Source organism: Bufo gargarizans, chromosome 2 (genome assembly GCF_014858855.1).
Source record: "Bufo gargarizans isolate SCDJY-AF-19 chromosome 2, ASM1485885v1, whole genome shotgun sequence".
NCBI classification, from domain to species: domain Eukaryota; kingdom Metazoa; phylum Chordata; class Amphibia; order Anura; family Bufonidae; genus Bufo; species Bufo gargarizans.
Genome location: NC_058081.1, coordinates 693,635,303 through 693,643,661, shown reverse-complemented (window position 1 = coordinate 693,643,661; position 8,359 = coordinate 693,635,303).

The window sequence follows — 8,359 nt, the reverse complement described above, 5'->3', positions numbered from 1 at the left end:
TTTATTTATTTTTTATATTTTATATTTTATTTACATATTTTTGAATATGATTTTTTGATCTTTTATTTATTTTTTATTTTTTATTATTATATTTTATATTTTATTTACATATTTTTGAATATGATTTTTTGATCTTTTTTATTTATTATTTATATTTTATGAAAAATTCAATTAGTTGGTGCACTCAATTCAAACACATAGTGTCACACCCAATGGTGTCTAAATAACCATTTTTAATTTAAAAAAAAAAAAAAAAAAAAAAAAAAAAAGGGAAGAGAAACAGAGAGAGACAGAAATGTAGGGCTCCATGCAAAAATCTGCAGCGCCCCGCATCGAGGCCACAGGATCAAGGAGGTCACTCTCAGGGGTAATAGCCATACCCGGGGTTGCAGCGTCCAAGGGTTATCCAGTTCAAGTAATGTGAAAACACACATGAATTGCAGCAAACTGGTCATCACAAGTCCAGACAAATGAGAAAGTCCTTAAGAAAAAAGAGACGTAATGGTCCAGTAGAATTTAGTGTCGTGGATGATGATCAAAAGATTCCCCAACCGAAAAACCAAGGTGCAGAAGGAAGATAATCCAGTCCCGAGGTAGAGGACCACGTAATCACATGTAGTGTGAACAGCATATATATCTAGAATAACAGAAAAAAAAAGGTGAGAAAAAAACACAATAAATCATCTACCATAAAAACCGGTGAACAAAAGCTCCTCATTAAGACCCTGTGGGGATAAACAATCAAGATTGTAAATCCATCGGGATTCGGCCCTCAACAAACATTGTGCCATATGTGTCCCCCTGATATTGGAGGAAATTTTTTCTAAGCCTACAACCTGTAGGTCATTATACTTACCCCCATGGTGATCCAAGAAATGTGAGGCCACAGAAGTAAGAGTCTTCTCCTCATCAGCCCGGTCCCGGGCGGCCAGATTGATGCTAGACATGTGCTGCTGGATTCGTTTTCGCAATTCCTGTGAGGTCTGTCCGACATATATTCGCCTACATGGACAAATAATCCCATATACCACGTTTCTCGTACGACAGTTGATATAATGCTTTAGACGTATGTTAGCCTCACCATTTATGAAATTGTCCTTTCCCAGCATGTACGGACAAACATTACATTGGCCACAGGGATGTGTGCCTTTGAGTTTGATGCCTCTATTCAGTCCCCGTGTGGGACGCTGGAAATGACTACAGACAAGCTTGTCCTTGAGTGAGGGTGCTTTACGGGCAATGATTCTCGGTTTTTCATCCATGTGTGGAATCAATCTACGATCAGAGGTGAGCAGGAACCAATGGTTCTCCAAAATTTTATACAATGCTTGCCATTGATTGTTGTAGCGTGTGATCAAATGCACCCTGCCATCCCTGTTTTTTGGTTTTGGGGTGAATAATTGCATCCGGTCAGCATTTTTGGCTTCTTCATATGATCGTGTGATGAGTTTCCTAGGGTACCCCCTTTTTCGAAACCGTATTGTCAAATCTGCTGATGCTGTCCTGAAGTCCGTTATGCTGGTACAATTACGCCGCAGCCTGAGAAACTGCCCTTTTGGAATCCCTTTCTTCATATGGGCCGGATGAAAACTTTGATAATGTAGTAAATTATTGGTAGCCGTACTTTTTCGGAAAAGAGATGTAGTAATCCGCTCATGCTCTTTACGAAGCTTCAAATCCAGAAAATCCACCGTATCATCCGATATAGTGTACGTCAAGTGTATATTCAAGTCATTGATATTCAATGTATCCATGAACTGAATGCAGGTCTCCCTGGAGCCCTGCCAGAGAAACAGGATATCATCAATATAACGGAACCAACCCACCACGCCCTCACTGAAAGACGGCGACGGGTACACGCAGGTTTCCTCCCACCAGCCTAAAAATAGGTTTGCGTAGGAGGGCGCACAGCGTGCACCCATCGCGGTCCCAGACTCCTGCCTATAAAAAATCCGATCAAAAACAAAATAATTATGATGTAACACAAATTGCAGGAGACTCACCAGGAAGGCGCGATGGGCCGGCTCCTCCGAAATTGATTGTTCCAAAAAATGGGTTGTAGCCCTGATGCCGTCCTTGTGTGCAATATTCGTGTAAAGGGACTCGACGTCACAGGTTACCAAAAATGTATCGGAAGTGATTGATAGATGTTCCAATATTTCTATCAAGTGGAGGGAATCCCGTACATAGGAGGGTAATCCTAAAACAATGGGTTGAAGAAAAAAGTCCACGTAAGTGCAAGCCTGTTCACACAAACCCCCGATGCCGGCCACAATGGGTCGACCCGGAGGGTTGCGGAGGTCCTTATGCACTTTTGGGAGCATATAAAATGTGGGAATGATAGGATGACTCACCTCTAAAAACAAATGCTCCTTCTTGGTGATAATGAACATATCTCGTGCTGTTTTCAATAATTGATCGAACTTCTTCTTAAACACCATTGTGGGATCAGATGGTAAAGGAACATAGAAAGTTTTGTTCTGTAGTTGTCGGTTCGCCTCTTTTGTATACAGGTCAATGTCCCAGAGGACCACATTACCGCCCTTATCTGCCTCCTTAATGACAAAGGTGTTATTCGCCTGTAATTTCCGTATGGTGTCTGATTCCGAATTATTCAGATTTCTACCGCGTAAGGAATCAGGTTTAAGATTCTGTATTCCATGGAGTACCGCTTGAAAAAAGAGCTGAATATTGGGGAATAAATTAAATGAGGGAGTAAGCAGGGAGGGCTTGTTCAAGGTGAAACACCTCCTACCTGATTCTGATTCACTCTCTCGCAAGAGGTCCATAAGATCCATAAATACTCCACGTTCATCGTCGGCCAGGGTTTGTAAGATTGAGGGTTGATTATAGAGGAGTTTGAAACAGAGTTGTCTGCAAAACAAATATGTGTCCTTGACGAATTCAAATTTATCCAAGATACGCATGGGGGAAAAGGAAAGTCCCTTCTCCAGTATAGATTGTTCCTGTATAGTAAGATCGTATGTAGATAAATTTATAACTTGAAGAACATTTGTATCCATACCATTCAATATTGCTGTAGTCGTCTCTTCTGGAAAACTGGATAATTGCTGCCCCTGCGGTGTTGGGGTCCTCTTTTTCTTGGATTTGCGTAATCCCCTCCTTGACCTCCGTCGTCGCTGACCTCTGATAAAAAATCACCCTCACTCAAACTCTGATCACTGGGGTCAGTGTGACCCCCAGCCATTCTTGTTGATGGATTCATGGTGTTATTCCTGCCCTGGCCACGCTGATTTCCTGTGTGCTTCCACTTAAACGCTTGTTTATTGTCAAAATCAACCCTATCCGGCTGAAACTTGGATTTCTTCCCCATCATGATCTCCTTATCATACTTGTCCAAAGTGTCCCTCAACTTGGTATAATAACTCTCAACTTTGGTTTTCTCATGCTCAGGAGAATGTTGCAACCATTATTCCAGCAAGACAACAGAGAACAGTCCTAGCTAGACTTCCTGTTCCGAAACCTACTGTATTTTCAAGAGACGTACTGAAGTTCATAGAGTGGAAGGCAAGCTTTGAAATGACCATTGAGCATCATTGCTTCAGTCCAGTCGACAAGTTATTCTACCTTCAGAGATATGTCGGTGGGGAAGCAAAGAAAGTTCTTGAAGGTAACTTCTATAGAAAAGACGAAGAAGCCTACAAGCAAGCTCGGGAAAAATAAATGCAAGATATGGTTATCCTTTCTTAGTACAAAGAGCTTTTAGAGAGAAATTGAATAACTGGCCTAAAATAGGTTCTAAATAACACTTCAGACTCCAAGAGTTGGTGACTTCCTGCAAGCATGCAGCAATGCCATCTCACATGTTCAAGGACTAGAAGTACTGAACGACTATCTAGAGCAAGCATGTCAAACTCAAAGGCTAACATGGGCCAAAAAAACAAAATTTAAGTTTATGTGGGCCGCATAAAAAAAAAACGCCTGGCCGTGCGGAGGCGTGCGGATCCGTCCAGACTTACAATGTAAGTCAATGGGGACGGATCCGTTTGAAGATGACACAATATGGCTCAATCTTCAAACGGATCCGTCCCCCATTGACTTTCAATGTAAAAGTCTGGACGGATCCGTTCAGGCTACTTTCACAGTTAGAATTTTTTTTACAATATAATGCAGACGGATCCGTTCTGAACGGATCCACCGTCTGCATTATATGAGCGGATCCGTCTCAGACGGATCCGCTCTGAACGCAAGTGTGAAAGTAGCCTTAGGGGCGAGAACCTGGGATCTTTCATCCCTTGTCCTATTCAGCTCTATCAGGGTGAATAGGACTTCACACTGTCCCTACTGCTCTGTGCCTTGTGCACACAGCATCAGGGATGTTACCATGGCAACCAGGGCTTCTGTAGCGTCCTGGCTGCCATGGTAACTGATCGGAGCCCCAGGCTTACACAGCTGGGGCTCCGATCAGAAGCTGCCACTGCACCACCAATGAGGGGGAGGGGAGAGGTCCCTGTGGCCACTGCCACCAATGATTTCAATACTGGGGGGGTTGAGAGGGGCTGGCGCACTGTGCCACCAATGATTTTAATGGGATGGGGGGGTTGAGGGGGGGGGCACACTGCACCACCAATGATAAATTACCCCTTTATACAGGAGGCGGGTACTGGCAGATCAGCAGTTAACCCCTCAGGTGCGGCACCTAAGGGGTTAACTGCCTCTGATCGCAGCTCCCTGTCAGCGGCAGGGTGCCGGCAATGCGATTCTGCTGCCGGCACCCGCCTCCTGTATTGTGTTAAACTACTTTCACTATCAGGCCACACAGAGCGGCGCCCAGCGATGTCTCAGCACTCACCATTAGTCCTGGGCGCCGCTCGTTCGACTGCAGTTCTCCATTACTGTCTCCTCTCCTGCTCCACATGCTGCTGATTACTATCGGAGCGATGGGAGGAGACATCAGCTTCACTAGTGGGCGTTCCTTCTTCCTGGCTGTAGCGCTGTCCAATCGCAGCGCAGGGAGAAGGAACGCCCACTAGTGAAGCTGATGTCTCCTCCCATCGCTCCGATAGTAAGCAGCATGTGGAGCAGGAGAGGAGACAGTAATGGGGCACTGCGGGCGAACGGAGCGGCACCCAGGACTAATGGTGAGTGCTGGGCGCCGCTCTGTGTGGAAATAGTCCAATCATTGGTGGCGCAGTGCGCCCCCCCCCTCTATTCTCATTGGTGGCACAGTGCGCCCGCCCCTCCTCCCCCCTTCTATTCTCATTGGTGGCGCAGTGCGCCCGTCCCTCCTCCCCCCCTCTATTCTCATTGGTGGCGCAGTGCGCCCGCCCCTCCTCCCCCCCCTCTCTTCTCATTGGTGGCAGCGGCAGCAGCACAGGGGGAGGGAGGACAGCTTCCTTCTCCCCGTGCTGCTGAGAGAACATGAGCGCGCCGATAGCAGTGCGCTCATGTTCAGAAATACTTGCCGGGCCGCAAAAATATTCATTGCGGGCCGCATGCGGCCCGCGGGCCGCATGTTTGACACCCATGATCTAGAGAATCACAGGATGCTAGCTAAGCTACCTGAAGAAGTGGCTTCTAGATGGAATCGCTATGTGACTGAACAGTTAGATCTGGGAGAGAACCACTCCATACACAAGTGCCAAAAATTGAAGGAGAAGTCCCCAGATGAAAAGAAAAAAATTGTACTGGATAACCAATTGTGTTTTGGATGTCTATGAAAAGGCCATGTTGCTAAGGAGTGTAAGAAAAAGGCCACATGCAGCGTTTGCCAAGGATGCCATCCTACCCCACTACATGAAGAACGTCCAAAGAAAGATAAATCCTCAATACCTAAAGATACTGAGGAAGAAAAGAAAGTATCAGTATTCTCTTGCAGACTGAGGGAAGGAGAAAGTAATGGCACATCAATGGTTGTATCAATGTGCATTTTTCAAATCCTAAAAGGAGGAACAAGAAGGTATAAGCCTATCCGCTACTGGATGCCCAGAGTGACGTCACCTTCATTCATCAAGAAATCTGCAAGAAATTACAAGTGGCTACAGAACCAGTGATGCTCAAACTCACCACAATGACAGGGAGAGACACATTAGTGAGCAGTCAAAGGGTCAAAGGACTGAGAGTTAGAGGACTTCATTCAAACTTCACATTAGATCTACCTCCAGCTTATACAAAATACAATATACCTCTAGATCGAGATCGCATACCAGGGGCGTAACTAGAAGTGACTGGGCCCCACAGCAAATATTTGTAAGGGCCCCCCCAGCGCGCTTTGCACCTCCCTCCTCCTGTGTAAACCCCACTCCTTTGGCACAGTGTAGCGGTATACTGTATATTGGGTGGCACAGTGTAGGCTACATGTGTATAACATAAACATATTTCATATGAAAACTTACAGTTACTTGGCTTGGCCCTTGGGATCTCGGACACCACTTTAACACTTTGGCCGGGGGCTCGGCGGAGCTGATGCTGTGCTTTATCCTAATGAGAAAGATTTCATAATAAGGATTTGGAGAAGGGGCAGAGGGATAGCGGAGCAGGGAGAGGCTGGTGCTGCGACTAGGGGGTCATACCATGGGGGAGTAATAAAGCCCACCATAATGCCCCCCCCAGTAGTAATAATTCTCCTTATAATGTGACAGTGCAAAAATACCCCCTTGTAATGCCCCCAGTTGAGCTAATGTCCCCATAGTGCTCCTATAATGTCCCAGTATAAAATACCCCTATATAGTGCCCCCAGTAAATTCCCCCATAGTGCTCCTCTCCCTCCTTCCTGCTAGTGCCCCCCATAATGTACCAGTATAAAATGCCCCATATAAAGTGCCCCACTAGATGCCCCTCAGTGTCCGGCCTCTGATAGGCTGCCAGCCTAGTGTCCCCATAATGCCCCCCAATAATGTGCCAGTAAGTGTCCCCATAGATGCCCCCCCATCATGTGCCAGTATCAAGTGCCTTTCTCCCCCCATGTGCCAGTATCATAGTGCCAACCCCACCCATGTGCCAGTATCAAGTGCCAACCCCCCCACATGCTAGTATCAAGTGCCTCTCTCCTCCCCCCTATGTGCCAGTATAATAGTGCCAAACCCACCCATATCCCAGTAACAAGTGCCAACCCCCCCCCCACATGCCAGTATCAAGTGCCTCTCTCTCCACCCCCCAGTCCCAGTATCATAGTGCCATCTCCCCCCAAAAAAGTGGCAGTATCAAGTGCCTCTCTCTCCCCCCCCATGTCCCAGTATCATAGTGCCATCTCCCCCCCAAAAAAAGTGCCAGTATCAAGTGCCCCCCCATGTGCCAGTATCATAGTGCCAAACCCACCCATGTGCCAGTATCAAGTGCCAAACCCACCTCCCACATGCCAGTATCAAGTGCCTCTCTCCTCCCCCCCCATGTCCCAGTATTATAGTGCCATCTTCCCCCCTCCCAAAAAAGTGCCAGTATCAAGTGCCTCTCTCCCCCCCATGTGCCAGTATCAGGTGCCAACCCCTCCTCCCCCCATGTGCCAGTATCAAGTGCCTCCGGCTCCCCCCATGGCAGTAACAGTCGGGTATTAAAATAAACTAAAAAAACACTTCTACTTACCTCCATGTCAGCGATGCAATGCAGCCTCTTCCTGTGTCCCGCCCTGTATGTCCATATATGGAGTCAGTGCTTATATTTCAGAAAAGTTTCTGCTGGGATTCAAACCCACGACCTTCTGTGTCAGAGACAAAGCACCTAACCACAAGACCATAAGAGCTGCCTTGCTGCTGACTGAAAAAATATGAGACTTCTACTGTTATAGCTGGCTAACTGTACATCTATACATATGACAGCTGCCCTAACACAGCCAGCACTGCTATATCTCTATATGACAGCTGTCCGAGCACACTCAGCTCTGCTATATCTCTATATATGACAGCTTCCCCAGCAAACCCAGCTCTGCTACATCTATACACATGACAGCTGCCCAAACACAACCAGCACTGCTATAGCTCTATATGACAGATGTCCCAGCACACTCAGCTCTGCTATATCTCTATATATGACAGCTGCCCCAGCAAACCCAGCTTCTACTATATCTCTATATATGACAGCTGCACCAGCAAACCCAGCTCTACTACATCTATACACATGACAGCTGCCCCAGCACACTCAGCTCTGCTATATCTCTATATATCTATCTACTGTATAGCAATACTTAGAGATATATAGATGTAGCAGAGCTGGGTGTGCTGGGGCAGCTATCATATATAGAGATATAGCAGAGCTGAGTGTGCTGGGACAGCTGTCATATAGAGATATAGCAGTGCTGGGTGTGTTGGGGGCAGCTGTCATGTGTATAGATGTACACTTAGCCAGCTATAGCAGTAGAAGTCTCATATTTTTTTCAATCATTTGCAATTCAGCCTTTATGGCT